This window comes from Calidris pugnax, unplaced genomic scaffold, assembly GCF_001431845.1.
Source record: "Calidris pugnax isolate Ruff unplaced genomic scaffold, ASM143184v1 scaffold50, whole genome shotgun sequence".
Taxonomy (NCBI): Eukaryota; Metazoa; Chordata; class Aves; order Charadriiformes; family Scolopacidae; genus Calidris; species Calidris pugnax.
The window spans coordinates 4,161,976-4,188,913 of record NW_015090780.1 but is presented as its reverse complement, the minus strand read 5'-3'; the positions used below and the strand labels follow the sequence as shown (position 1 = coordinate 4,188,913).

Sequence of the window (26,938 nt, the reverse complement as noted above, 5' to 3'; positions counted from 1 at the left end):
AAAAAAAAAAAAAAAAAAAAGGAAATAGGGGAAAAAGGAAGTGTTATCTCCTGAGAGAGAGGAGAGGCTGGCTTGTGGGGGCTGTGCTGTGGCCACAAAGTCCCCTGCGGTGCTGGCCTGGGGAAGCCCAACTTGTGCTGATGGGTTGTTCCTTTGTATCTTGGGAAACAATCTCTTTCTTGACTAATTATTACAGATGTGAAATGGCTGAATTAAATAAGGATTTGAACATTCTACTTTTCTGGTTTCATGGGAAAGGAGCAGTGCTGCTCTGTGTCTGCTCATTGGGGTAAGCAGTAGTGGTGGTTCTGGGGTGGCCTCTTGGCCACGGGACATTTCTGTGCCAGTGGGAATCTTGGGGAAAAGGGACCGGTCTGCTCCTTGGAAGGCACATGAAAAGCAGAACTCCTGTAACTCCCAATGTGTGCTGGAGTCGTTCAAATTGTGTTTAGAAAGGGCATAATATCTTCGCCAAACACATTTGCAGTGTTGAAGCTGCTCATAATTACGACCTTCATGAATTTATAACGGTGTATGCTCCAGCAATGGAAAAGGCTCCTACACTTGAGTGATGAGATTTTGATAAAATAGGATTTAAATATTCTATTACCAGAAATGTTATATTAAATGATGAGGAGGCATTCAAATACCGCCTGACTTCCACCATGTGACTGTGAACTACATTATGCTTGGGTCAATTAGGCTATTTTAAACCCATGGCTTTCTTGCATTAATCCTTTTCATGGAAAGCTAGTGTTCCCTCTGAATTTCACCATTTCTCCCCCTCATATGTAGCGCTCGCAGACCCAGCAGGCTCCGCTTTTCTCCCTTCTTCTGTGCTGCAGTGTGAGCTGCAGAGCACGGCCACGGGGAGTGGGGCTGGCCTTCATCCAACTTCAAATGGGCTCCTCCAGCCTCTTCCTCCGCTCTCCCTCCCCTCTCCAGCCGCCCCAGGATGAAGCTGTTCCATATTTGTCATAACCCATCCCCAGCTCGCGCTTGGCCCCGCAGTGTGCCTGGGGACAGGGGGTGATACTCTGGGGGGCTCACGGGGGTGTTAGTAGAGCTGAACGTCTGGGGAGGCTGCAGAGGGAGCAGCTCTGGCTGCCCTAACCCTAAACCCTAACCCTAACCCCTCGTGGCAGGGGGGTCATCTCTCCAAGGGTTCTGAGTATTTATTTCTTCCATTGTGGCTAAAAGCTTTACGCAGATCAAATGGGAGGGGGCGGTAAGATAGAGAGGGAATTTACTGCACCCTCGTTATTAGCACACAAATGCTCTGGAAGGAGTATTTCACTGTGGAAGTGGAATAAGCTGTCACCCCCAGTGACATTCCTGATGCTGCTGTGTCCCCTGGGAGAGCTCGTGGGAAATAGCCACCGGGAGGGAGGGAGGGGAGGAGGGAGCTGGGATGTGCCACTGCTCTGGGTCAAAGTGGAAGAGAGGTTTGCCCCGGAATTTATGGCTGTAAATCGTTACATTTGAGTTGACTAATATCTCATATATCTGTGTGCTTTTTTTTTAGTGTTTGGTGGACTTTTTCTTTTATTTTTGTGTTCTACTGGTCTCTAAAGCAAAGCCAATACACCTGTAAGTCAGCAGCACGCAATAATAACGCTTGTCAATCTTATTGCCTTTTGTTGACCAAGAGCTGACCTGGTCCCTCTCATATACCAGGTGATTTCAGTGAGTCAGTATTAAAACACAGTCGCTGTGGTGGATCTGAGAAGGGATAAATCCTGTAATATTAAACTCTTAGTCAAATATTTTGAAATGTGCTGAGGCCACACAACTCTTAATCTTTTTTCATTTTTCAACACGGAAAAAAAATCTGCTAGACCTAAAAGATGACTCGGTGATCCTCCACTCGGAGATGTTTTATGGCACAGTTGGCGAGTGTACAAAGGCATTGGATCAGAATCAAGCCAGAATTAAATTTAAGCTCAAGAAACTTTGTTCTCGATTTTGATTCTCAAAGCTGCTAATCCTAAATTATCATGAGAAAACATGTGAAAAAGAGACATAAAGACATCAGAGTAGCTGAGCTTTCAAATGGAAAGTCAAGTCAGACCTGCTGTCTGGACCCTTTTGGCTCGTTAGAAATGGGGCGTTGTAATTGCGTTATGATCGGGCATAGTTCTGTTTACCTAAACCTGTGATTTATTTTTTTCCATTTACAGAAGTCTTAAGAAAGCTATTTCTGTGAGCCATTGCAAGAGAACAAACAAAAAACAGAATAAATCAGCTACAAAAAAACCCTACAGAAATCAATTCTTGGGGCAACCGATATGATTTCTGAATATTTTCTCACATCTGTCTTTTTTTAAGTGTTACTTTACGTAGCATGAATACCAAAGACAACAACTGTCCCACAGAACTCCAGTCTTGATGCCAAAGTTGAAAAGCGGAAGCCTGTGGCTCGCTAATGAAATCCAGGCAAGCAAGGAGGAAAGTGCAAATAACACAAAGGGGGAGCAAAAGCATGAAAAAGTTAGGGAACGTTTTTATTATTTTTTGTACCTTTCGTGTTGACATCTCCAGTAATTGCCTGGGACGGACTTTCACTGCCTTCTCTTTAAGGAAACAGTGAAAGGTCATACAATTTGCCCAGACAACATCACCCGTCTTTACAGGCTAAAAAAAAAATATCAATGTTTGGACAACATTGCGACTTGCATTTAGATACAACATATTCCAAATAAAGGCTTTAAAACAGTAAAACAGCCATAATGCATAGAATGCAAAGTGATCCTGAAAAGTTTTTAAAGGTTTTTCCATTCTTACAGGTATGAAAAGAACATGGAGTTGAGTTTGCAGAACTGACTCTGACCATGCGTGTTCCTTCCAGCAGTTTTCCTCCTTGTCTGGCACTGCTTCTGACGTGGGCTTAAAAAGCATCCCATACAGGAAAAAATACAAACCCAAACCAAAAAAAACCCTCTTAAATTACTAACGCTGGATTCTGTATATTTGTGCGTGTTCATGAACAGACAGCAGCACTAAATATTAGTTTTCATCCCCATTAGCATCTCTCTGTGTAATTATTATTGTTTGTATTGCAGCAAACAACAAATGTCATCCCCACTGCTAAAAATAAGAAGGTTACCAGTGGGTCTCCTGAAAGTTCAAACATTTCATTAAATGGTTTTATGTTAGGTATGTAACTATGCTGGTGATAATATAGTGTAATGGTAATATAATAGAAGCTACAAATAACATTTTATGACTGTTTTGTTCTCTATACTACTAGCCTAAATGGTTTCCCTTACAAGCCAAGCAGAAGGTATTTTATAACAGTGTCTTAAAACCTCCTAATTAGCAGCAGTTTTAAGATACACACTTCTTGGCAATCTTTTGGGGATCAATCGAGAATAACTGTAGCAGACTTTAAATCTTCTGCCTGGAAAGATTATCCTAATTCTTTTTCTAATTCCCTTGTCCCAAGGCACCGTGGCTGGAGATTCCCTACAAACCCTTGCCATGCTCCAGCACCACCCAGTCCCCTGTGCCCCTCGCAGGGGGTTTAACAAACCCCTTTTCTTATCACACCCCAGAAGCTGTTGAAGCTCCATGTTTAACCACACAATTAAAAAAAAAAATCAGTGCAATATGCGGCACTGCGGTTCGTTTGCAATTCTTCTTTCCCTCCAGAAGAAAGTCTCCACATGTATTCGCGTTCCATGGGGTCTTTTAACTCTGTGATTTATCACGTCTCCTCAAAATACATCATTAAGATGATCATATGCATTTACAGAGGCAGCAAAGCTGTAGATGGAACTCATTTTAGGATGACATTTTAGTCCCCGTTTTCTAAGGCACTGTTTTGCCATGATTTAGTACTCGTGTGTATCAGTTATAGGGAAGTGTCATATTTGATGTCCTCAGTGTTTCTTTTCCTCCTTTCTGTGCTGATTGGTATAATTTATATGAATGTTCTAAACCCCCACTGTGTGTAGTCTACTTGGAATGCACATATAATTACCAGCCCATCTTCCAGCTTTGTTTGGCTATATGGAAGTATTTTTAAATCTGTTTTAGTTCTGCCAGTGGATATGCACCCACACACATACACACACACACTTTGGGTGCACGGTTGCTGAGGCTATATAACATCCTGTGCCTCCCTGATAAGGCCCTCTCAAGGAGTGAACAAAATGTCTTAAAGATAACGGTATTCTGAAGCACAATGTACAGAAGGGAAAGTTGTTTTTATTCTTGCTAGGCTAGCAGTATGTCTCAAAGGAGACAGGCTCATTTGAATGGGATTCAGGTTTCTGTTGCTTAAGTTTTCCTGTAGTTTCTGAAATGATGTTTTTAAGCTCCCTGGCAGCTCCCTGTTCTCATCCTGATGAGCAGGTTGAGCCGTCCTTAAGAAGGAACAAATACTCTGTTTGGTCAAGATTCAGACAAGTTCGTAGCCCATTACGTGTTTTTGGGGTGCAGAGGATGGAGGGACATCTGCAGACATCGTGCAGTGAGTCGTTCCTCTAAAGCAAGCATCAAAACATAAATAAAATACTCTGGGTCTCATTGGCTCCCATTGGCTTTGGTAGATTTGGTATCAGTACATATTAATAGTGTAATCTGGAGCTTGTATGCGACGGGCTGTGTTCCTAAAACTCGGGGTCTGCTTGTGAAAATGGGGTTCACAACATGTAAACAGCCAAATCTCTTCAGCTTCCTCCGACTTTAAAAAAAAAAGAAAGAAAAGCAAGGCTTAAGAAATAAGGAATTGGCGTCCTTCAGAACAGCACTGGTTTATAGAGGATCAATATACAAATGTTGGAGCTCTGGTTCTGTGTTTCAGGGTTACTCATTTTCTCAGCTGATGGTGCATCAGCCTTTAATCCCCCCAAGTGCCTCACTGTTGCATAAACTGCCCAATTTGCATTTGTTTTGAAGAGTTTGTTTGCACACAGGGGTTACAAAAGCTTGAAAATGGAAGCGTAGCCACTGGTCTCTGGATACTGAGAGTTCTGGAGTTTGTTATTCCACTGTGGAGACCAATAAAAAACCTGATTTTGTTTGCGGTGGTGTGCAGTTTAGATGAAGCCCCGGTGGCCAAGGCTGGATGGCTGTAGCCAGCCCAGCTCCGTTGCCCACCAGGGCTCTCCCAGTCGCCTCCCACCCCTCTCGCCTGGTTTTTTCCTTCCTTGAAAAGGCATTTGCCAGTGACATCCATCCTTCCAGCACGGCTGTAGGGAAATGCGAGACAGATGAATGATCCTGTCTTGGTGGTTCTGCATAAAGATGCAGAACAAATGTTAGCCATCAAGACCATCAAGTTGCTGCGGACACTCCCTGGAGTACAGGTTCTCTGAAACCATGCAAAATCTGCTTGGCAGTTTGTGAAATATGTCATCTGTTTTCCATATGGTTCCTTTCCTAATTCACGGCAATGTCAGAAAATGTAAAGCCGCTTCCCAGCGCAGAGGGCCCAGGTCCCCCAGTGAAATTCCCTTCCCAACATATCTTAGATTTGTACTTTTCCCCCAAGAAACGGGATGTGTTGGATGGCGTGTGGGTCTGGAGGCTGTTGTTGTGCCGTACATCGTAAGGCTGGTCCTGCAGAGCAGGCACGTTGTACATGGGATTGTACATCCGTTGCATGTGGATCGACATCATTTTAAGTGCAAACCATGGTCTGGTTTTCACCCTGTGCTTGATTTTTATGACAAGAACATAAAAAAATGTTCTTGGGGGAAGCTACGTTTTCTGGGCTGGAGCTCTCCCCGCTTCCCGTGGTGTGCTCGCTGTGTTCTGGTGTCAGACTGGAGTCACTGGTGACCTGAGACACCTCAGACATGTGTGTTTATGTTGTTTGGACGTTTGTTGCCTGCAGACACAGACTGTCCTCTGCTCTTGGGTGGTGATGGATGGAAGTCCATTTGCGTCAGTGAAGAGAAAGGAATAAAATCCCAGCCAGATACACCAGGTTGTGTTACCTGATTTAGTGTTGCCTTGGAGAAAGCTTAGAGGTTGTACAATAATATATATAACCTTGATAATGTGTTCAGGGAACAGCCTGACCCGGCTCTGGCCTGTGGGGCTGAGTTTGTGCTCCTGGCTGCCGACGTGGCTGGAAGGTTCCTCAGACAACCCCGTGCTCCCTGGGATGGAGCCCCCCGGGTCAAACCCCGCGAGAGCTCTGCGCGGTGGGCAGGGGCTGGGGACGTGATAATGTGACATTATTTTCCTCCTCTTTAGTGGGGAAGTAGTCAACATTGCTTTAAATCCTCATTAGAATTCAGAGAGCCCTAACACCGCCAACACTGGTTTAGGATTAGAATTTGTTAATTAATTTAATCCTCTGCCCTTCTTCATCCTCACGGATTCTGCAGCGGCAGATGGTAAGTCCTTAGGACTTCAGTAGGAAGAAAGGGTTAAAATCCCAAGGCTGGGATTAGATGGGATTGCAAAAAAGTGCGTGAACGGTTCTCAGTGTCGGTCTTGATTTGCCAATTTCTTGGGAAGAAGGGCTGAGGTGCAGAGTGGCCGAGTCCCTGGTGGTGAACAGCCCTTCCTCACCAGAGGTGGGATGTGGGGCTGCGGCTCCCGAGCATGTCGCTGCAATAACTTACTTGTTTGTTACAACTGTTTTCCAAAATCACGGGGTTGTTCCCTAATGTGTTGGTGAATAATGTGTTTATTATTCCTGTCTGCAGTAAAGGGCATCTCAGTGCCTGGAAAATCACTCATGTAATAAAACCACTGCCATTTTATCATTTTAATAGAATAACAATTTTGTATAATGTTGCAAATATTACTCTCCAATATATGATGGTGGCAGTAACAACAGAAGACAGGCACTTTTATAGCACAAAATTATTACCTTGTTTAGATTATCAGATAAAATTTTTACTGTCGCATTAAAATGAAAACGAAATGAAGACCAATAAAACAAAGAAGGTCCCTGTCCAAGCAGAAGCCCTGGGAGGTTGGCTGCCAGCCTGTGTGGAGGGCACTCGTCCAAGGAAGCCACGCTGAGAGGTCGCCAGATGATTTCACATGGAGAAATTTGCCTGCCCAATATGCTGCTGCCAACCGAGGATAACTTCTTGAAATGTTTTTAGGGTAAAAGGGAGGAATTCCGAGGAAGCCTCAAGCTCTCTCCCGTGGCATCCTTGGGAATAAGTATGAAAAATAAGGAGAATCAGGTCTTTTGAAATGTTCTTCCCATGTAACACTCAAACCCTTTGGGGGGAGCAATGCAGCTCTCGCTGATTTGAATCGATACTGGAGCAACCTGTTAAAAAGAGGACTTTGCCATGAAACAACAGGGCTGTAGGAGAGCAGGTCAGCCACAGCACATCCCTGGCTCCCACAGCACGGTGGGGTTTGTCACTTGGCCCTGGGTCTGCCAGGAACAGCTGGAAAATCCAAGAGGGGGTTGTCCCCTTGATCCCTCATCTTCAGCCACTGCTAAGAGGAGGCGAGCAGGAGTCTGCTGTGTGAACGGCCACTAACGCTGCAGACTGCTCATTTAAAATCAAATTTGTGCCTGCTTCTTGAAGGTCATTGCAACTTAAATTGTTATTTGTGGTCCAAGAGAGATAAACCACCATTTTTAGTATCCTTACTCTCTTACTACAAGTTTTTCTCTCTTCCGTTATTTGCATCCCATTTGATATCTGCTTTTGATATCTCCTGTTAGATTTGTCTGATGCTCATTAATATCTTTCCTACTGGCTCGTAGAGGTTTTACACTACAGTCCACAGATACAGGGAGATCTTTATCCTTTATCGTGTGTCTGTGACTGATTTCTTTCCTATCTCTTTTGCCTAATTTTTCCCTGCCTCAGTATCACACAAGTGTACGGTCTAGTTCAGTATTGGGCTGATGTTATGGTTTTGCTCCACGAACTCATTTAATGTTATATCAGCATTACAAAGCAGGGTCAGATCGATTCAGCCAGAGTGGTTGGTAACATGGGGTTTTCAGGGGTGCTCACAACCTCCCCATCAGCTTGGTCCAGCTGGGGAGTGTGAGGCACCTGAACGTTTGGAAATAGGAGAAATTATTTTAGTGTGATTTGGTTTTAGCCCCATTTTTTAAGGAATTCTGCCCAATTGTTTCTAACCTTTCAGTTGGTTTGAGCAAATTTTAGAGAAAATTAGCATTTGTTCTTGTGGGTATCATAAAAATGGGCTGCCAGATGCAGGATACCTTACTGGGGTAAAGAGGACCATGTACGGTCAAAGCTTTGATTGTGGCTCCATGATGGCATCCAGCTGAGGATCCCATCATTTCTTACCCTTGAGGAATAGTGTGCAATGCTTAGTCCCCAGGACTCAAAACCGTTTGGGATTTGAAATCCTGGCTTCTACAGTTCAGTTCTTAATGTGCTACCTAGATCTCAAAAATACTTTAAGTCTAAAAAATACTGTTTATTTCCTTGGGCTGGTATCTCCCAGTGCTTAGGATATCACAGTGAGCTCATCAGTCCACTGAGAGTGGTACTTGTGCCTGTAACCTGCGTTAGCATCAGTGGTGTAACAGGCAAAGTCCTGAACTGGGGCTTTATTAATAGTTCTCAGCAGAGCAGGACAGGTGAGTCTTCCTTGCTGAAAGGCATTGGCAAGTTCCGTGCTTCTAAGTACAATGTGATGCTCCCTGCTAATGATGTTTGGCAGATCTCCCAGCACGTCCCAATCAATGTAGAATAAGGTCTACCAAGTGTTGGTGAGATCTGCATATATAATGTATATGCAGATATACTCTGAATAAATCACTGCAAAGAACGCTGAAACAGTGGGACAATTCATGACCAGAAACAAATGGGCAGGGACCCGCTGCAGAGGCTTTGCCAGCTCTGCCAGGATCCCCGTGTCCTCCACAGGAGCCTGCAAAAGGTGCAGCAAGGTGGCAGCTCTGGGATGTCGTCAATGAAAGCAGAATAACGAAGCTCCTTTACCTGGTCAGAGCTTGTTTGGCCCTCAGTGCTCACAGGAGGCAGAGGTGCTGGTGGCACCGTGGAGTGGAGGTGGCCATGGTGGTGGCAACCAGTCTGGACATCATGTGAGCACCAGGCACTGCCCCGCAGGGTGACCAGCCCTGGGCTCAGAACCCCTACAGCTTCATTAGTGTGGTGCTCTGGCTAATAGACCCAAATCCTCAGCAGGACCAATTAGCAAGGGCAGGATTAGATAAGTGGCTTCCAGTTCTGGTGCTGGCTCCCTGTGCCCTGTAGATGCCACATCCTGTGCTCCGCGCTGAGCGGCCAGGCTGTGCCTGACCCCTCCAACCTTCCCTTGAACGTGCCTTTTCCCAAAGACTGGCTCCCTTTCCCCAGCACATCCCTCATGCTGAGCCATCCCACTGTAATTCCCATCCTCCAATGTCCCAGCCAGCAGAGCAAGGCACAACGTCCCTGTCCCAGCATAAGTGGAACAATACAGCCTCTTATTTCTCGCCTCTTTTTTTTTTTTTTTATGGCTTTGCTCTGCTAATTCCTTAAATTAGGTATTTTTCACTTGAAAGGTTTCTTTCTGACTTCCATCGGCGTTTGGCAGATTCTTGGGGCAGAGGGCGAAACTCAGAACCTGCGTTGGGGAGTGCAGTTCCCTTGATGTCAGCAGAAATTTGCCTGCTTACATCAGTCCGGAATTTAGCCCATAGTGGTTCTTTTGTAGCATCAGAAAGCTTTGTGTGCGTCTGAACTGAATGGCCACGCTGTAAGATCAGAGAGTGTCTGGGACAATTGGCATGTGGGTAATTGGTACATTTCTGTAAGAGAAAATGGTTCATGATCCTTGTAAAGGAAAATAAAATAAAGTGATGTTATTCCCCACTGACATATTAAGTGAATTGATAGTGTTTGAAAAGGCAGGTATTAAATCTGGAAGCAGCATGAGTGTTATGAAGTAGCTAGCAGTTTTATCCCAGCAATTTAAAATTCCTATCATTCAGCTCTCACCGATTTGAAAGTCACGCGTTTATTTTAGATTGTAGCCATGAATTTCTTGGGAATTACCTGACATGAAAGCATGGAAGAGTCACTTGATAGGAACTGACAAGACGATATCAAAGAAAACATCTTGATACACTTAATCCAGTTGCGAGTGACTTTATAGAAGTTTTTTCATCCAGGCATATTATTCATTAGTAGCATTTTGGCATTAGGAAGACCATTAAGTTAGATAAAATCTATCGGCATCCTGTAGGGCAATAATCTCAGGCATCCCCGGAGATCTGATTTCAGACTCCTAATGGATGAGGTCTCTTGCTCTCCTTCTGTACGGAGTTTACTCATGAGCGTGAACTGTCTGGCTCTTTATTTCCTTGCTGGGCTGTTAATGTGAAAAATGTTACCTAAACATTGCTGTGTCCTGGTAAAGAACTGTCACCGAGAGCTCCTGGGCTGCACTGGTCGGTGTGTCAGAAGACAGAAGCTTTGGAGTCTTTGTCCTGTGTTTGATGGTCCCAGCTTCCATGATCACTAAAAATGCACCAGCTGATGTGCTTTGAATTAGTTCAGGTTGAAGGTGGAGCAGATGAAGCAAGAAAGAAGCCCAGCTGCGGTTGGCAGGATCTGATACCACCACTGGTCTGATGTGGGTGACCAGATGTTTCGGGGCACGGGAGATCCCTGGTTTGCTTTTGACTGTCCTGATGTCCTGACACGTTGTCAGAGCGCAGAGATGTTCTGGCTCTGGCTGCTGGGGAGCTGTCTCCTCCCATTACCCACCAGATGATTTGGAAATGGTGACCCCTTTCCCATGCGTGTGATCCCCAGGCCATCAGATGCTCCAGCTGCCAAAGGCAGATGTTGCCCCCAGGAAAGGGCAGCAGAGCAGGAGGGGAGGGGGCACAACCTGCTCCAGCACCTGCAGATCCTCCTCCTGAGGATGCGAGGTGTTCTCCTGGGTTTCTCTAACACTGCCCCAGAGCAGGTTTGGTCAAGGGAATGTTGTTCTTGACAGTCACACAGAGCTGGGGGTCCCACGTTCTGAGTTACACCGAGCAGCGAGCTCCGTGCTCGGGGTTCTCTCCTACAGGGAGCTGGGAGGAGCAGGACGGGGAGATGCTGGATGTGTTTGCCTTCCCTCCCCGGAGAGAACAAAATAAGGATTCTGGACTGGGGTTGGTTTTGTGTTGGCTTTAACTTTATGGTCGGCATCTGTCGCTGATGAGCAGCGGGAGCTCTCAAGTGCTGACCAGCTCTTTTCCCAGCTCTTTAAATAACCAGAAAGACACTCAAAGTAATAAAAAGAGGAGATGAGAATCCATATTAAAGGCATTAATAACTTGAACAGAAGTCTCTATTTAAATAACATTTTGAAACGTACTGTCAGATGTTTGTTTATTGTGGGGGGTTATAACCCCCCCTGAAGACCTGGGGACTGAAACGTGCCCATCACAAAGTGCAGTTCTACAGGCAAGAATTTTCCATGAAAATTCTCAGGAGATACTGGTGCTCCTCTGTCACGGCTGTCAGTGGAAACATTGAGACCCTTGTGCCAGTTGGGATTTAATGGCCGGCGTAATGGATCTTTATTCTTTTGCAAAACTTCTTGTGGTTGTCTTTCTCTGCTGGGACTAAGTGGGAATAGGATTGAGCCGTCGACGTTCTCCTCATCAGAGGCAGAGGATGGCTGTGTACCTTATATTCTTCCTTGAAAATGATCTTATATCTGCAAAAAGATACTGCTTAAAGAATGAGCAATTGAATGTTTCCAAAGCGCCTTCAAACTCCTTTCTTGTAAACAGAATTCTTTATTAAGTAAATAATTTTTTTAACAGCATTTTCCAGGAAGACAAACCCAAATGCCTCTCTGCTCTGGGTGTGTTAACACACAGACCTCAGTGAAGAAATAAGTTGAGTGAAACTGCTGAAAGAATCTGCTCTGAAAAACAAGAGCCTGTGGTTTCATATGTGATAATTGTATATTCTGTGTATCATTCCAGTTTTGTTGCTAAAACAGTATCTGTGTATGTGTGTCTTCCCACCACGCCGGTCTCTGCAGTTCCAGCAACCTCATGAGAACCGACGATGGAATCAGACTTTCCTTAATCAAATCCATCTACCGGTTTCCAAGGGAAACAAACAATTTTCCCCCATGCTTATTTTCATACTTTCACACATCATACTCACAAAAAACATTTCTGCTAATTTAAGAATTGTGACAGTTCACCCCTTCTTCCCTTCACACTCAGCAGCAATACAGTTTGAGTCACATCAGTAGCGTTCCCGCTGACCAAGATTATAGCTCAGCAGGAAAACAAGTCATTCCAAATTGTCTCCTGGCGTAAGCATTTTGGATCATTTTTATATTACAACTGAAAGGGGGAAAATCTTGGGTTTCAGACTTTTTTTGTGCTCTTGTCATGTGAAAAATGACAAGGCTTTTATTTTTACAATGAGCATTACTTTTGATTCTTTTTACTGCTTTAGCGGTAGCAACTTTTAAGAAAAAAAAAATGCTATGTTTTTAGTATGCTGTTATTACACATGCATCTGCGGATTAAAGGCTCCCTGGGTACCTATTGATACAATAGACCGTAACAGCTCCTTTGGAGTCGTGTCAAACTGTTATAATCAACCCTGTCAGTGATCCACAGATAATAGTACATTAAGGGGCGTTTGAACCGTATCTTTCCATCCCAGTCGGGGTTGGCCGAAGCAGAGAGGAGGTACCAGCTCTCTGGCCGATGCTCCAGTCGCACGCTCGGAGGTGACAGCAAAGTGATAAAACAGCATCTCCCCTGGTCAAACATTGGGGCTTAAAATGGGAGCGTAGCTGGAGAAAGAGATACCAGGAGCTACTGTTGGGCTTTGTGTTTGGGCTTCCCCAAGGGTTTTTATGAGGGAAGGGTTTGTCTGGAAAGCCTTGGGCCTGGAGCCTTTGCTGGATGATGTTCTGGCACCTTTTCTACCAAAGGACCTGGCAGTCAGGGCTCTGGTACCTAGATGTTTGTTGGATGTTTGCGTTCTCCTGATGGTAATGGTGGTGCTGGGATCTTCATCCGACCATCAAAAAAACTTACATGTACGTGCTGGTACTTACTCTGATATGCTTTGAACAAAATGCCCCTCTGAATGTTGATGGAAGAAGGGACTAGACAGATACAGCATTTAAACCCCAAATCTTCCTTCCTTTAACTGCTACCTCAAATTTTCTCCGCTATTGTGTGATCAAGAAAGCCAGTACAGCCCCCGCTGCCATTTGAGCACAGCACAAGTGACTTCAAGTGGGATTTAGCTGTTTACCTGCTAAACCTCTGGAATGAATGAACGCTGGGGAAGAGTCGTGCTGGAGTGGAGAACGATACGGTGCTGCTGGTCCCTACAAGCTATTTAAAGTGCCCTCTCAGTTTAGCTTCCTTAATAGGAAAAAAACCTATTTCTTCCACAGACGCAGTACTTAATTGCACCAGCTTTGGGAAGAACCTAATATTGTGAAGGTCAGTGAAGTCACAACCCCCCAGCATTCAGGCTCAATTTTTCCCTTATAAAATTTAAAAGACGAAATCCCTTTCATACCTCTTAGGCCTTAAGATTTGTGGGTTTTAATGGATGTCTGGCTGTCACGTAAATATATAGCTTTAAAGACAAGGAAATGTTCTAGGCAGCAAGAGAGAGGCTAGTTTAAAGAAATAGCTTGTGTCATGATTTTGTATTCATCCCTTGGAGGAGATGATTAGGTCCTGTGAAGACAAAAGGACGAATGATGTATTTGCAGCGAGGAACTAACCAGTAACATTTTGCTAGGGAAAAAGGAAAAAAAAAAATCTCTTCTTTCTTAGAGAAAGTAAATTTAAGTGCAGAGTAAAACTAAATTAGTGTATATATCTACACATGCACAAAATTGCTAAGTTTTTTTCCTACTTAAGCTAGTGAAGGTCTCCTCTGGCTGTCGGTGGAGCAGAGCTAACGTATGGATCTGTAGGTCTCTGGTACCCATAGCTGGCCGTGCTGCTGTTATCACTCCTCACTGGTAGCTTTGCTGGAGTTTGAGCATTTGAGACGTTTGGTGTTTGTCTCGGGCAGAACAGTTCCAAAAAGTTTTGCCTGAAACAGTTCTTTCATCTCATGCAATTAGGGTCAGACTAAAATGCATTTTCTCATTTTGATACTTGCCTGTTTGCTGCGTTACAGGCTGTTCCGGAGCCCTTTGAAGCTGATGGAAATCTGTCCATTAACTTCAATAGACGCTGGTTTGTCCCTAATCGATAGTAATTTGATTAAAATAGCTCTGAATGTTCTGGATCCCAGCGGAGGCTGCAGCTGGTCTCCAGGCAGCAGTAGCCCCAGCTTTTCTGTGCGGGGTGAGTCCTGTTTGCCCGGGGGAGGGAGGGTGAGGAGACATGTGAATCCCACAATTACCGCCGTTCTTGCTAAATCGTGGTGGACAGGTCTGAGTGAAGTTAAACCCTCCCTGTGGGATGTGTGTCCAAATGGCTGAATCCTCCCACCGCCTGCTTTCTGCGAGCAGCAGGGCTATCCTGGTACAGCATCAGGACAACAATTTTCTTTGTTTTCCTGTTATTTTTTTCCTTCCTTCCTCCCAGCCAGTAGGGTTCGTAACGCTTTCCTGAGACTGCTCTGCCTTTAGCTGATTAGAGAAATGCACAGGTCTAGGAAAAAAAATCATAAAGTTTCATTGTATGAGTTTTCTTACTGCTCTGGAACCTTCTTTGTGTTTAGACCATAATCCTTTCAAAACTGCAGTGTCTCCTTGCCTCCGCCTGCCTTGAAAGAGCTTGTCCCTGAAGGTGGGTTGGTCTCCTCTGTCACCTCCTCTGACACCAGGGGTGTCTCATCCATCCTCCCTCCAAGGCTGAGTCACCAACCCCGTGGCCCCATCGGCTGTGTCTTGGTCTGGCCACATCCTGGGAGTCGTGTGGCCTTTCTGCCACCCGCTCAGGTGGCCAGTGAAACCTTTCTATAGCGACGTCCGAGTCCTTGGGGGAACTGGGATGGGGTGGTTGACGATGCTCTAGGTCTGACCTGTTCATTCCCCACCCCCCCGAAGGTCAGGGCTGAGATGCTGGTGTTCCCAGGTCCCCCAGGGCATCTTTTGCTCCTCGGGTGCTGCCCGGATGAACGCTCACACCTCCCACTCCTGCACACCCTGTACCACTGCACCAATTTCTTTTCTCCACTCCTGTGTCTTTTAAACTCGATAGAGGAGTGAAAGGGAGGAAAAACAGCACTGAAGCTCTGCCCTGAAATTGAAGTTCACAGTCTGACACAGACACACAGAGTCTTCCAAATCAAAGAGAATTGATGAGCCTTGCACAGGCAGGTGCCCCAGCTCGAGCACAACCTAAATAATCCTGAAATTAAGATGAGGGTCTGTCGCTGTGGTTGCTGCCATATGTAGCCCCTCCTTGGGCCGGGGTCCCACACAGAGCTGGGTGCATGAAAGTACCCACCTGGGGAGGGATGGGAGCCCCGGCTGGGGCACAGCCTGGCAGTGGGGGCACTGCTCTTCTGCCAGGAAGGGAAATCAGGGAGTCCTGGGGACTCGGGATCAAAGAGCCACGGAAATGACAAGTGTGGCATGTCACAGTGCACCCCCTGCTAGGTGATTCAGGGCGCAGCGTGGACAACTGCACATGCCATCTCTTAATTAGAGGAAAAATCCTGTCGCCCAGTAGTGGCCTTGAACCAAAAGGGATGAGCTAAGGGGGGTGTCATCCTCCAAATAAAGAGGTGGGCAAGAGCACAAATTCCTGGGAGCAGGGCCGTGGAGGGAATGAATAAGATGCCCTTCCAAAGCAACTCTTTCTTTGTTAGCCCTATTAAAAATATATATAAAAATAAGCTGCAACTATTATGCTTAACACAGCATTTTAAAAGTTCACGTGGTTTTTAAGCATACCCCGCTAACCACAAACTATGATTCATTTGGATTTTGCTAATTAATACTGGCATAGCATTGTCCCCTGCTGTTGCCCAACTTCTTGCTTGAGAGAACTTTTTCTTTTTAAAGAAAAAAGAAAATATTTTATCTCGGAACAGTAAGGTGCCTCTTCAGATATGAAGTCTGCCAAGACGGAATGGGAAGGGGGTGAAACGTGGGGGATTTTCCCACTGAGCTCCTTTATCATCAGTAGCACAACCCGACTCTTTAGTAAGGTGATGACCAGAAATAACACTGCAAGAAATGCTCGCTCTTCTCTCATCCCCTTCTTTAAGCACTGGAAGCTGGAGAAGAGTAAATCGTTATTTAAACTCTGGATATTGCATCAGGCGAAATGATTTTGCCTTTTTTCTCTCTCTAAACTAATGGATGTGGGATCTTTCAAAAAGTAAACCAACTCCTCTTAATAAAGCTCTGCATATAGATATTTAGCAGCTAAGCACTAAATCCATGGAATAGGGGGAAAGTGCAGAAGTAGTGGATTAATATATAAAAGGATGCTTTTTCCCCTTCAAAGCCTCCTTAAGTGCTGACTGGTGGAATAAACCCTGAAAACTTTCTCTGTGCTAATTGTCATCTTCCTTGGCTTGCATCCCATTTGCTGTCCGTCATCCTCTGCAGTTTAAGAAGTTTCACATAAGAGCTTTCTTCTTCTGTTTACAGGCATGCCATGTAGCGTATTCAAACCCAGGGATAGTTCAGAGGGTCAGGAAATCTTCCTCCTGCTTCTTATTAAAAAGAAAAAGAAAAAAAAAAAAGCCCTGAAGATTTAAGAGTTTGAAGAAACATCATTCCCTTGCACATATCCAACTTCTCAAAGGCACAAGAACCAACTTTGAGCTTTCCTAGAAATAAACATGAAGCGCGATCCCGCTCTAATCACGGCAGAAATACTGGGTCAGCTCGTCAGCCGGTGCAGAGCGGTGTAAAGCCACTGAGCTAAAGGAAGCCGTGCTGATTTACACGGGCTTGGGGAGCACGGCGCGGCTCATAAAGCAGCCGCCTGAGTTTGGGATGTGACAGACTGTTTTCTTTTAATTTCCTCTGATAAAAAAAAAAAAAAAAAGATACCGTATGAAATAATAATGATCTATTCCTTTTTGCTATCACCTCTTGCCTATGTATGGCATTGATAGAGGAAGATGACCTGTAATTCCATCCCAATTAAATGCCGAAAGTCAGCAGTTCACAGTTCTTTCACTGGTGGCTTGTTTTCAACCCTCCTGGTTCCCACAGGACCCGTTCCCTGCGTCATTATCAATTTTTTTTAAATTGAAAGTATTATGAAGGCAATTTCCTGCCACCAGCGACTTTCACATCACTTTCTCAGGGCCCTGCAGCCCCAGAACAACCACTTCGGCTCAATCTGTGGGGGACAGAGGATGGGATTGAGTGACCTGAATTACAAAAAACCAAAATGCTCAAAAAAATGTTCTGTAAGAAATGGTTTTCCTTTACTCGCTGCTGATGGTTTGACAGGTCGTTGGGGGCCACCCTGTGTGCCCCTCCTGCTGTCACACATCTCCAGCAAGGCTTTAAGAAGACACAGGTACTGGATGGGGTGGATCTGTAAGACCTGAAGGGCATGTTTCTGACTTACAGTTCTGACTTAGAGAAATATAAAATCTGACGTGACAGTGGATGTAGTGAACAGACCAAAGAGCACGAGAAAACACAGGAGTGTTCTAAGAGCTCCCATTTCGTTTATGCTTCGGAGTTAGAAACTAGAGCAGGGTTTCCCAGCCTGGGGAGGACCAGGCTGGTGCTCTGCAGGGAAATCATTCGCAATGCAACACCTTTGCTTTCAGTGTTAAGTAAAAATCCCTTCTAGGGCTTGTACATGGTCTACAACCAACTTGTGGCTGCACCACGGGCAGCCAGGGCCAGATTTTCTGCACATTCATAGCAAGGCGTGCGATGAGCCTTAGAAATAATCTGACTTTTGTTTCAGGTGCTTTGGCAGGAGCACAGTTGCTCTGAGGATCGGGCCCCGCTTTGCTGGTGTTGCGTATCTCAAACTGTGTCATTGATGCTGTCACTCACAGAGGAAATAACATTTCCTCCCCGTGGTTTTACCCCATGGTACGGGTGTTAGCTGTCGCCGTGCCTGACTGAGAGCACAAGTGTGATTTGGGGTTGGTAGTACCCCTTTAAATAAAGCCCAGCGTGGAAATTTCTGCATTTCCCACTCTATTTGGCTCTTCCCAGAGCTTGCTGCTGGTCCTGCTCTCAGTATTGCTGGAGATATCTCTATTACACCCTGGAGAACAGGCAGGAGGCCGGATGGGCTCTCTGTGCTCACGGTCCGTCTCCATTTGACTCCTCCGGCTGCGACTGACGGACCCAGCGGTGCAGAACAAACACTGCTCCCCTAATTAACTGCTGCTGGTTAGATGGGCAGGTAACACATGGCCCTGGGGCTGGCCGGGGGGGCCGGTGGCAAAGCAGAGGTGGCCGTAACAGGAATAGGTGTGGGAGGCACAGACGTGTGCCGTTCCCCGGTGTGGGTCCCCCCACTGAAGGTACCGATACCCCTATTGGGGGTCTCCGGTCGAGAAATGGAGTTACACCCTGCCAGTCGTGTTTACATATTGTGCTAATCTGTTCTTTCAGACACTGTATTTCATTGTGCTGCTTTATTGATCGAAGGAAAGATTCGGTTTGACAGCAGTTTCGGAAAAGCCTTCAAGTTGTCCAAGATGTGGTAGAATTATTAACGACCCTGAGCTGACATATGGTAATTTAGCGTTTAATGTTTGCCCTGACACACGGAGGAGTCATCATGCCAAGTTACCAGCTGATGCCCAGAAGTTTATGGGTACATAAATAATAGCTGAAATAGTTTTTTGGAGGCATGTTTAGATGGAAACGTTCAGCCTTTGATTGGTTGCGTGTTATAGTTAAACTTTCTCCGGCGGGGCGGCGGGGGTGGAACCCCACTGCACTACCCACTACAGTTGGAATAAATTAATGGGGTTTTGCAGCTTTTTGCAGCTGTATTTGTACAACTTCATCTTGAAATAATTTTAATTTCTGTGCCTAGGCTTATAATTTTTTCAAGCGCGTTACACAGTTGGCTGTACATAATTATGTCTTACAGCCATAAGCACTGACAATCTGCTTACCTCAACTATTCTGCTCTAAACTTGTCATTTAACTGATGGTGAAGGAATTGCGTGTAATTCACCAGATCGGAAATTAAATTATCAATTAATAATACTGAAAAAAAAAAACCTGAAGGAATTCAGTGTGTTTGTCAGAATATCTGCAATCAAAAAGGTGGTCGAGCACCACGTCCCAGGTCAGACTGGGCTCCGAGTCCCCCAGACTGTGGGTTTGAACAGAAAATCAGCGCGAGCGCTTTGCACCGAGCGGGGAAGGGCTTGGGAAGGCAAAAGGCATCAGCAAATTAATGTGTCCCCCTGTAAGTTATTAGTGATGGGCACACTTCTCATTGTGAGCAGCCTGAGATCCTAGAAATGGTCTTTGGAACATTGATCAAGCTCCATCAGGCCTAGACCTGCAGTGATGCCCATCAGCATTGCTCCTGGCATGCATAGGGAGAAAGTTGTTTTCTGCCTCCTCACAGTTGGTGTTTCCTTTTACTGACCATTGAAATAACTTCTCTACACTCTGTGCCATGTAATCTATCCCACAGAACAAACGAATGGGTTTGCTTTTCCTATAATTAAGCTTATTAGAGAGACTTTGAGAACTGCAGAGTTTTAAATCCTGCTCTGCAAGCATCCCAAAGTCCTGTCTCAAACATGAGCCTCAGCAGATTTTGTTCTCCAAAATACAACATTAGAGGGTTTTATTGTTGTTTCCTATTTTTAGGTATTTGCAGACAGGTCCAAAAGCTTAATATTCTGCTGAGACTCGCAATCATGCCACAGCACCACCTCTCTAGGATCAGTAATATCTGTAGGTGTCGTACAAAATGTGAATTCAAGGCATGGCCATATATGATTGGGAAAGCCAGAGCTCATTCCAAAAGCAAAGGTCGTACTGAAACTGATTATATCCTTTGAGTCTGGGAAAACCTCCCATCATGAGGACACAGGTGTGTGTGTTCCCCACGGAATGCCTTTTCCCTGTGTCCCAGCTCACTGTCCTCCCGGGAGCAATCCTGTTCCTGTTAACTTGCTGCGTGCCATCGCACAAAGATAGTTCTTCACTTGTTCTTCTGCTGTGCAGCTTAATTTTTAAACGCCATGGACTGGATTTTCAGCTGAAATAAATTAGCATGCTTCTGTTTGAAGCCAGTGAGTCCACACTGATTTATACCAGCTGAGAGCTTTGATCGTTACTTACAGTGACCTGGTTACTCCTCTGCGGGTCTGGGTTTGCTGCCCTTGTTTATCTTCTGCACTGGTTTTACCCAGAAAGGTGCTAGATTATCTTTGCCAGCCTGGCTTTGTGGCAGACGTCACGTAAGGCTTCAGGACAGACACACTTCAGAAAGAAATGAGGGGACAGTCCCACTACCATGGTCTGTTTTTCTTGACTTGGCCTTCGTGAAGATGTTGCCACAGCAGCGAGATGGAGCTGCAGGATGGAGTCCTACGTAAGGATGGCTGTGTGGGGCCATCAGAAATAGATTATGGAGGAAGATCATCTCTTGCCCATTGCAGATCCTCCAGCACAGGAATAAGAACGGTGTGTTTTGAACTCTCGGAGGTATTTTCTTTGACCTTTTGTCACAGAGCATCCCCTGCAGTGGAGACGGGCTTGTGCATCCGCTTCAAACCCCGGGGAGTTAATACTGGCTGCTCACATCTTGCCCAGTATGAACCAGTCTCAGATCTCTGGGGCCAGACCTCACCCGGGAGCAGCAGACACCGCTCTGCTGGGAGGCCTCCTGTCACCACGGTGAGGAATCTGCTCTCTTGTAAGAGAGATAAGAAAAAGAGTAGTAAAACCGAGTCTTGTTGCTTGTGCTATCAGCGTTCTGGCAGCGATAAGGCGTTCGTCACGTGGTGATGTTCTGCTGATCCATAATAATCTTCCCTTCCCATCAGAGCTGCTCTCCTCCCTCCCGCTCACCTTGCTGCAGCCTGAAGCCTTTCCACTTAAAAACTAAACTGGCTGGAAAAGGCCTGAGGAAAGGCACGTCTTGCTTTAGAAATCCCTCTGCCGTATCAGTTACCGTTAGATGTGGAAGATCCATTAGCATTGGCCAGTTCCTGAGAGAGGCACATTAGCTTCTTGACCTTCATAATAGCAAGTAATGAAAATTGCTTAATTATTTAATCATGAAGACCATGCAACAAATTGCAATTTACTGAGTTTTCACCGCTGAAGTCCAAGACCTGGCAGGGCTGCCGTCGCCTCCTCCGCGGCCGGCCCCAAGGCACCACTTGGAAACTTTGGCCCAACTGGAGAGTTGCACAGAGAGCGGGCTGGCCCCACGAATCCAGCAGAGCTCTGTCTTCTTCTGTCCAGACAACTCATGCTAGAACATCAGTCCTTTGCTGTCTCAGCAGGCAGGAGGGTGAAGGTGAAACGCGGCAGATCCTGAGCCTGGCTGCGCTGCTGAGCCCCGGGTGTTCTGTGCTTGTAGCATCTCATCTGATCCTGTGTGAAATTCGGTTTCTTAGGCAAAGGGTCATCCCAAGCAGAATAGTAGTTCTGAATTGGACCATGAGTCTGACAAGTTTGTTTTCATCCTGTACTCGTGGGGTCATACACGGTTCTTGGCCAGAATCGCAGGGAGAAAGTCTTCCCTGCGTTACGGTCTCCTCATTGAGCCTGATTTATATTCTCCTGTTCTCCGTCTGCTCAATGTTACGTTTTCGTCCAGGTAGAGGAGAAAAAGCCTGGTAAACAATTAAAAAAAAAAAAAAACTTGGAAGGGGAGAGGCTGCCTCATCAGTTATATCAATAACTTAAATGACAGCTTTAACTGCCCTTGCCATGCCAAAGCATCCTCTGTAAGGTGCAGAATAGATGGTTTTCTCTAAAGATAGCTGAAGTGTTTCAGAGGATCTCCTGTTTTCTTTTTTTTCCTTGGGAGCATTGGCAAGCATGATAGAAGGGCTCAGAGGCTAATAAATACCACCTTAACCCGGTTGGGTCCCCAAATCTCTTAATTTTTCTCTGTCCATTTGACTTTTGCATCTATTCATTGAAACCATATGTTTTAGGAACACGGGGTAATTTGTTTGGAAATACAGGGCTAGAGATGTGTCTCTTTACTGGCTTCTAAAACAACTGTGAAATAAGAGCTAAGAACTTTTATACAAATAAGTCTTAAACATATTGCAGATTCAGTTAAAAATAAATAAGTCCTTAGCAAGGATTTCAATAAGCAGTAAGAGTAGCTGAATTAAAATATTTCCACTAAAATTAATGAGCCAATCCTGGAATGCTTAGACTGACTCTTAAGTGTGCTCATTTAAAGACTTTGAATATGTTTCCCTGTCTGAATTTCTATGGAGCATTTTGAATGCATGACAGATTATAGTCTTCAATTATTTTAATTTGGTTTTCTTAATGGGCAAAATAGCTAAGAGCTTAATAATAAAAGATACTGCTTATCATTTACATTATTTTATGTGTTCATTAATAATTATAATGGGTTTTATAAAACAAAAAAAAAATCAAGTCTCAATCTCCCCAGGTCATGTTAGTGCAAATGTTGTGTAGTATTCTATGGGAAATTTGGGAAACTAAGTATTTTTTGAAGAGCGTTTTAAACTCCGTATGTTATAGAGCAAGTCGGGGAACTTCAGAGGAAATTTATGTTCTGGTTTGCTGTGTGGCTGAAAATGCAGCACAGTGTTAAGTGTCTGCTTTGCTTTCTCTGGGTACATTCCCAGGCACTTGCCTGTCCCAGCACACGGGGATGGGCAGAACCCAGACCATGGCCTGCTCAGTGAGATCCTCGAAATGCAGTTTGGTAGGTGCAGGGGTATTGCTGTTACGGTTCATCTGCCTTCTGTGGGCTCAGTTGTCCTTGTTTCTTCAGCCTTTCCTTACACACCTGATTTCCTAGGCTTCCAGGCATTTCCTTTGCTGATGTCTAAACAAACTCCTTTGGGCTGCTTTTTTCTGGCAGTGTCGTGCTCCAAGAACCGTGTAATTTCTGGGCTCAGAGGTGTCCTCCAGCCTGCTGACCACACAGCTTTCCACAGTCAGCATTCCCTCCGCTCCTGGCACAGGAGAGTCACAGGGATCCCTGGTTCCTCTTGTCATCTGCAGGGGTGAGAGGGCTCCGTGTCCTGCAGCGAGAGATGGGAGAGCTACGGGCACACGAAGGGTGTGGATCAGTGGGAGCAAAGCAGAGTGATAAGATCTGGTCCCTCAAAGGAGCTCATCACTTGAAATTTTGCTGACCAGTACAACTTGCAGGGCCAGTTTAGCTGCCCAGTAAATCCTGATGGGGATGCACGAACCCTAAGATTTTATCTGCTGCTTTTCAATCCCATCTAAATGTAAGATTGCTACAAAGGAGACAGCCAGCTCTGAAGGGCTTAGCTCTTCATGATCTCAAGGGTTGCAATGTTCATTTTTTAATTCACGTTTTAATTATTATATCAGAACCTGCAGTGGAAAAATACCCATCTGTGAAATCACAGGGATTTCTCTTGGTCCTGGGATTACTCTAAAGAAATGAGAGCTGAGTCAGGGGCATTTTCCTTCGCCAGCGTACAGCCCACTCTGAGCTCCATCCCAGAGGGCTTCTTCGGAGAGTAAAATCTGCTTCACAAGCAAATTCCTCGTGTGACAGACGTCAGCCACCGTCATTCATCTTCCTCACGTCACCCTATGCAGGGCTGTACCATGCCTGGTGCTGGAGAAGCTCAAAGCTCCGAGGGTTCTCAGAGTTAAAAATGTATAAATGCAGGTAAGGTAAGGAAAACTGTCCTTCTGCCATCAGTTCTGGAGTCCAGAACCTGCACCATTCTTGGCTGCGTTATAAAAGGAAAGAGAAATGTAAAAAAAAAGTCATGTGTATGTTCTCCAGTGAGAAGATTATCCTACGGATATGTTATCATCTTCTCACTTCCCAGGCATAAATGAATGGAAAAGCAACTCTCTCCTGAGCCAGTAAATTCCCCCAACCAGTAATTTTTTTCTCTAGATCAAGTGAGCCCCTTGGGAATAGAAGTTTTGTCATTATTATTATTATTATTATGGTAAACTGCTCCAGGAATGGCTTCAACAAAAGAAGTAAACCTTACATTGTACTCAGATAATGTTCTTAACTTCTCAACAAGATTTACTAAATTGCACCCTGGGAATTATGCAAATGAAACCTTTGGTCAAAATGTTACAGGATTACAGTAAAAGCACCCTGGGAATTATGCAAATGAAACCTTTGGTCAAAATGTTACAGGATTACTGTAAAATAAAAATTTTTTTTTTTTTTTTTTTTTAAATCTCATTAAGAGTGCTAAAATTACACGTTCCAATATAAAAAGCGTGTGCCTTTGTGCGATGAATATCTCCCTGGTAGTAAAACGTGTTCTGCTTCCTTGTCAGTGGTCTTTGCAACTTTCTGTCACAAGTGCTACTTCTTATGTGATTTTTTCTGAACACTTCACATCCTTGTATTCTTACTGGAAATGGAATTAAATGCAGGTAACAGGCAAACCATTGTTGGGCGATGGCAATTAACAACAAATAATGAGTCATTGCTGAAGATTTGCAACATATTTTCCCCTATCTTTGTTTTGCTCAGCGCAGTATAATTAGCTCACGGATTTTTCTTGGTATAATTGGGTAAGTCATGTGGGTCTTATGATATATTTCATCTCCTAGATCTGCAATGATTTACATACAGACAGCTTAGACCCTATTAATGCTAATAAAAGTGCTGCAAGGACATCCTATAGCGTACACTTTATTAAACTGTACATAGCTTTCTTAGAGAGCTTCTGTTTATCTGCGTTTCCTGAAAATAAAATATAGTGCCTTTAGCAGTGAATATTTAAATCCACCTCCTTTTCCCTGTTTCTGGCTCTCTCTATGCATTTCTAATGCTTCTATCACAACAGGATCTGAGTACTATATGCAACAGGAAATAGAGCAGAAAAATGTCCATGAAGAACTGACAGACTCTCCCCTTCCATGATTTGGGTTAAAACCCCTGCCATTGTGGTTCCTTGGAGGAGCCTGGTTTTGCTGTTTGGTGCTTCTGCTGGAGCTACAGCCACGGTTGGGCTGGGGACGGGGACACCCTCCCGACCCCCTGCTCCAGTGGGGAAAAGAGCAGGAAAAGTGCAGGTATCTTGGGTTTGGGGTTTGGTTTGGTTTTTGTCTTTTTTCTTCTGCCTTTGTTAAGGAAAAACTTGAAGGGTGAAGGGCTGGTTTGATCCTGACACCTTACAGGTCCTTTGGAGCTGTGCAGACACACGTTGATGGAGACAGACACACGACTGTGTGTCCCACCTTAGCCTTTTTAATTTCTAAATGGGAACCCCACGCTGGCTCAGAGAGGTCCAGCCCTGGCTTCCTGCATTTTCACTTACCTAAAGCCAGCTATAAATGTGTACGTGGTGGGCTGGAGCTTGAACTCCCTGACGTGAGCTATACGTTTGCACAGGCGTTCACGTAAATTCCATTTTCAGCCCTGGCAGGCTGAGAGCTGACTTTCTAAAAATGGGGACTGTGGACTTCAGTTAGGGAACCATTGAGTCGGTTGCCATTATGAAAACCACAGTTGTGCAAGAAAAGCTTGATTTTAATAGTGTTTTTCACCCTCAGATTTGCGAATGAGAATTGGATTCATACCTGTCTGCCTGGGTCCCCGCTACAGACACCACTGGGCACACACAAACCCTTGTGTGCAGCGTGAGGACACTGTCACGGTGTCCCCAGTACCTCTTCTAAGTGATTATACCTGTGTCAGTCCAATCAGTTTTCCTTGGTGCTAATAGCCTAAACAAGCAGTGAATCCTGTAGAGAAAAGACAGATGAAACTGTCTCTCTTCCCTGACCTTCAGCTCCAGAAGTGGAGGTGCAGCACGAATCAATCCTGGCAGCGGCTCGTAATAACTGACATTATTAGCCCTTAACGGGAGCAGCCGGTCTGGGGGAGGCAGCACAAAGAAAGCAGTGTACAAACTCCCTAATGATCTGGACAGAGGCAGCAGAGGAGATTCTCAGAGGAGGGCATCTCGTCCTGCTCTGCTCCGACACCTTGGGCATCTTGTCACCTCCCGCCTGGGGAGAGGAGGGGATGGGATCAGCCACACGCGGGAGGAGGAGGAGGAGAGCAGCCCCATCCCAGGTCCTTCTCCTCTTCCCATGGGAACCTACCTTCACTCCCCAAATTGGGGTGTTTGGGGGGGCACGGGGGCCTCCTGCACCCCACTGAACCCACTCGGGCTCTTCCGAGCGCGCAGCTGCTGGAGCAGAGATGCTGAAACGCACTCAGCTACGAGATTTCTATTATCTACCCACTGCTTCCTCGTATTCATAGACCTGTTAGGGAAAAATTTATGCACGTCGCTTTTACACTGCCAAGACAGTTTGTGATGGTGCGGGGGGGTGGTAATTTATTTGTACCTTGCACTTTCTTTCAGGAATAGTCGTGCTGTTGCGAGAAATTCTTTCAGCATTTGATCAGAAAATTAAATTTGGGTTTAAAGAGATAGTCAGGGTTGCTAGGACAACATATTAACCTCCCTTCTTTATTTTCTCAGCTCTGTATCCGAGGTTGGTGTAACTCCTTGTGCTGTATTGGCTTTGTGGTGCTGTTCTCAGGGTCTGGGGGGGAAGGTGTTGCAGAAGCAACGTGCCCAACACGTTTCTCCTCAACAAACAGGCAAATGAGACAATCGTGCCCCCATGGGCATTCCCAGCCTCGATTCTGGAGCCGGTGGGACTGGAGAAAGAGGGACAAACTGCCTCTTTCTGCAAATTGGATGGGATTATCCGTGTGCACAGTCACAGGGATGGAGAAGGTGGTGTGGGAGCTTGCAGAGAGCGTGTTCCAAAGTGATTAATGGCTGGGAGACTCCAGGTGGAGTCGAACAATTTGGACACTTTCAAGAGCTTACGGTTTCAATAACGTGTAAACAGCTTTTCTTTTGTGCATATAGAATCTTCCACATCTAAG

At 45.2% G+C, this 26,938-nt stretch overlaps 1 protein-coding gene across 1 annotated transcript in view; it reads left to right on the top strand.

Annotated features, from left to right (window-relative positions):
• CDH4 (cadherin 4, type 1, R-cadherin (retinal)) overlaps positions 1-26,938 on the top strand; it is a 269,633-nt gene that overhangs the window by 149,558 nt on the left and 93,137 nt on the right. The gene's annotated exons all lie outside the window — the stretch shown is intronic.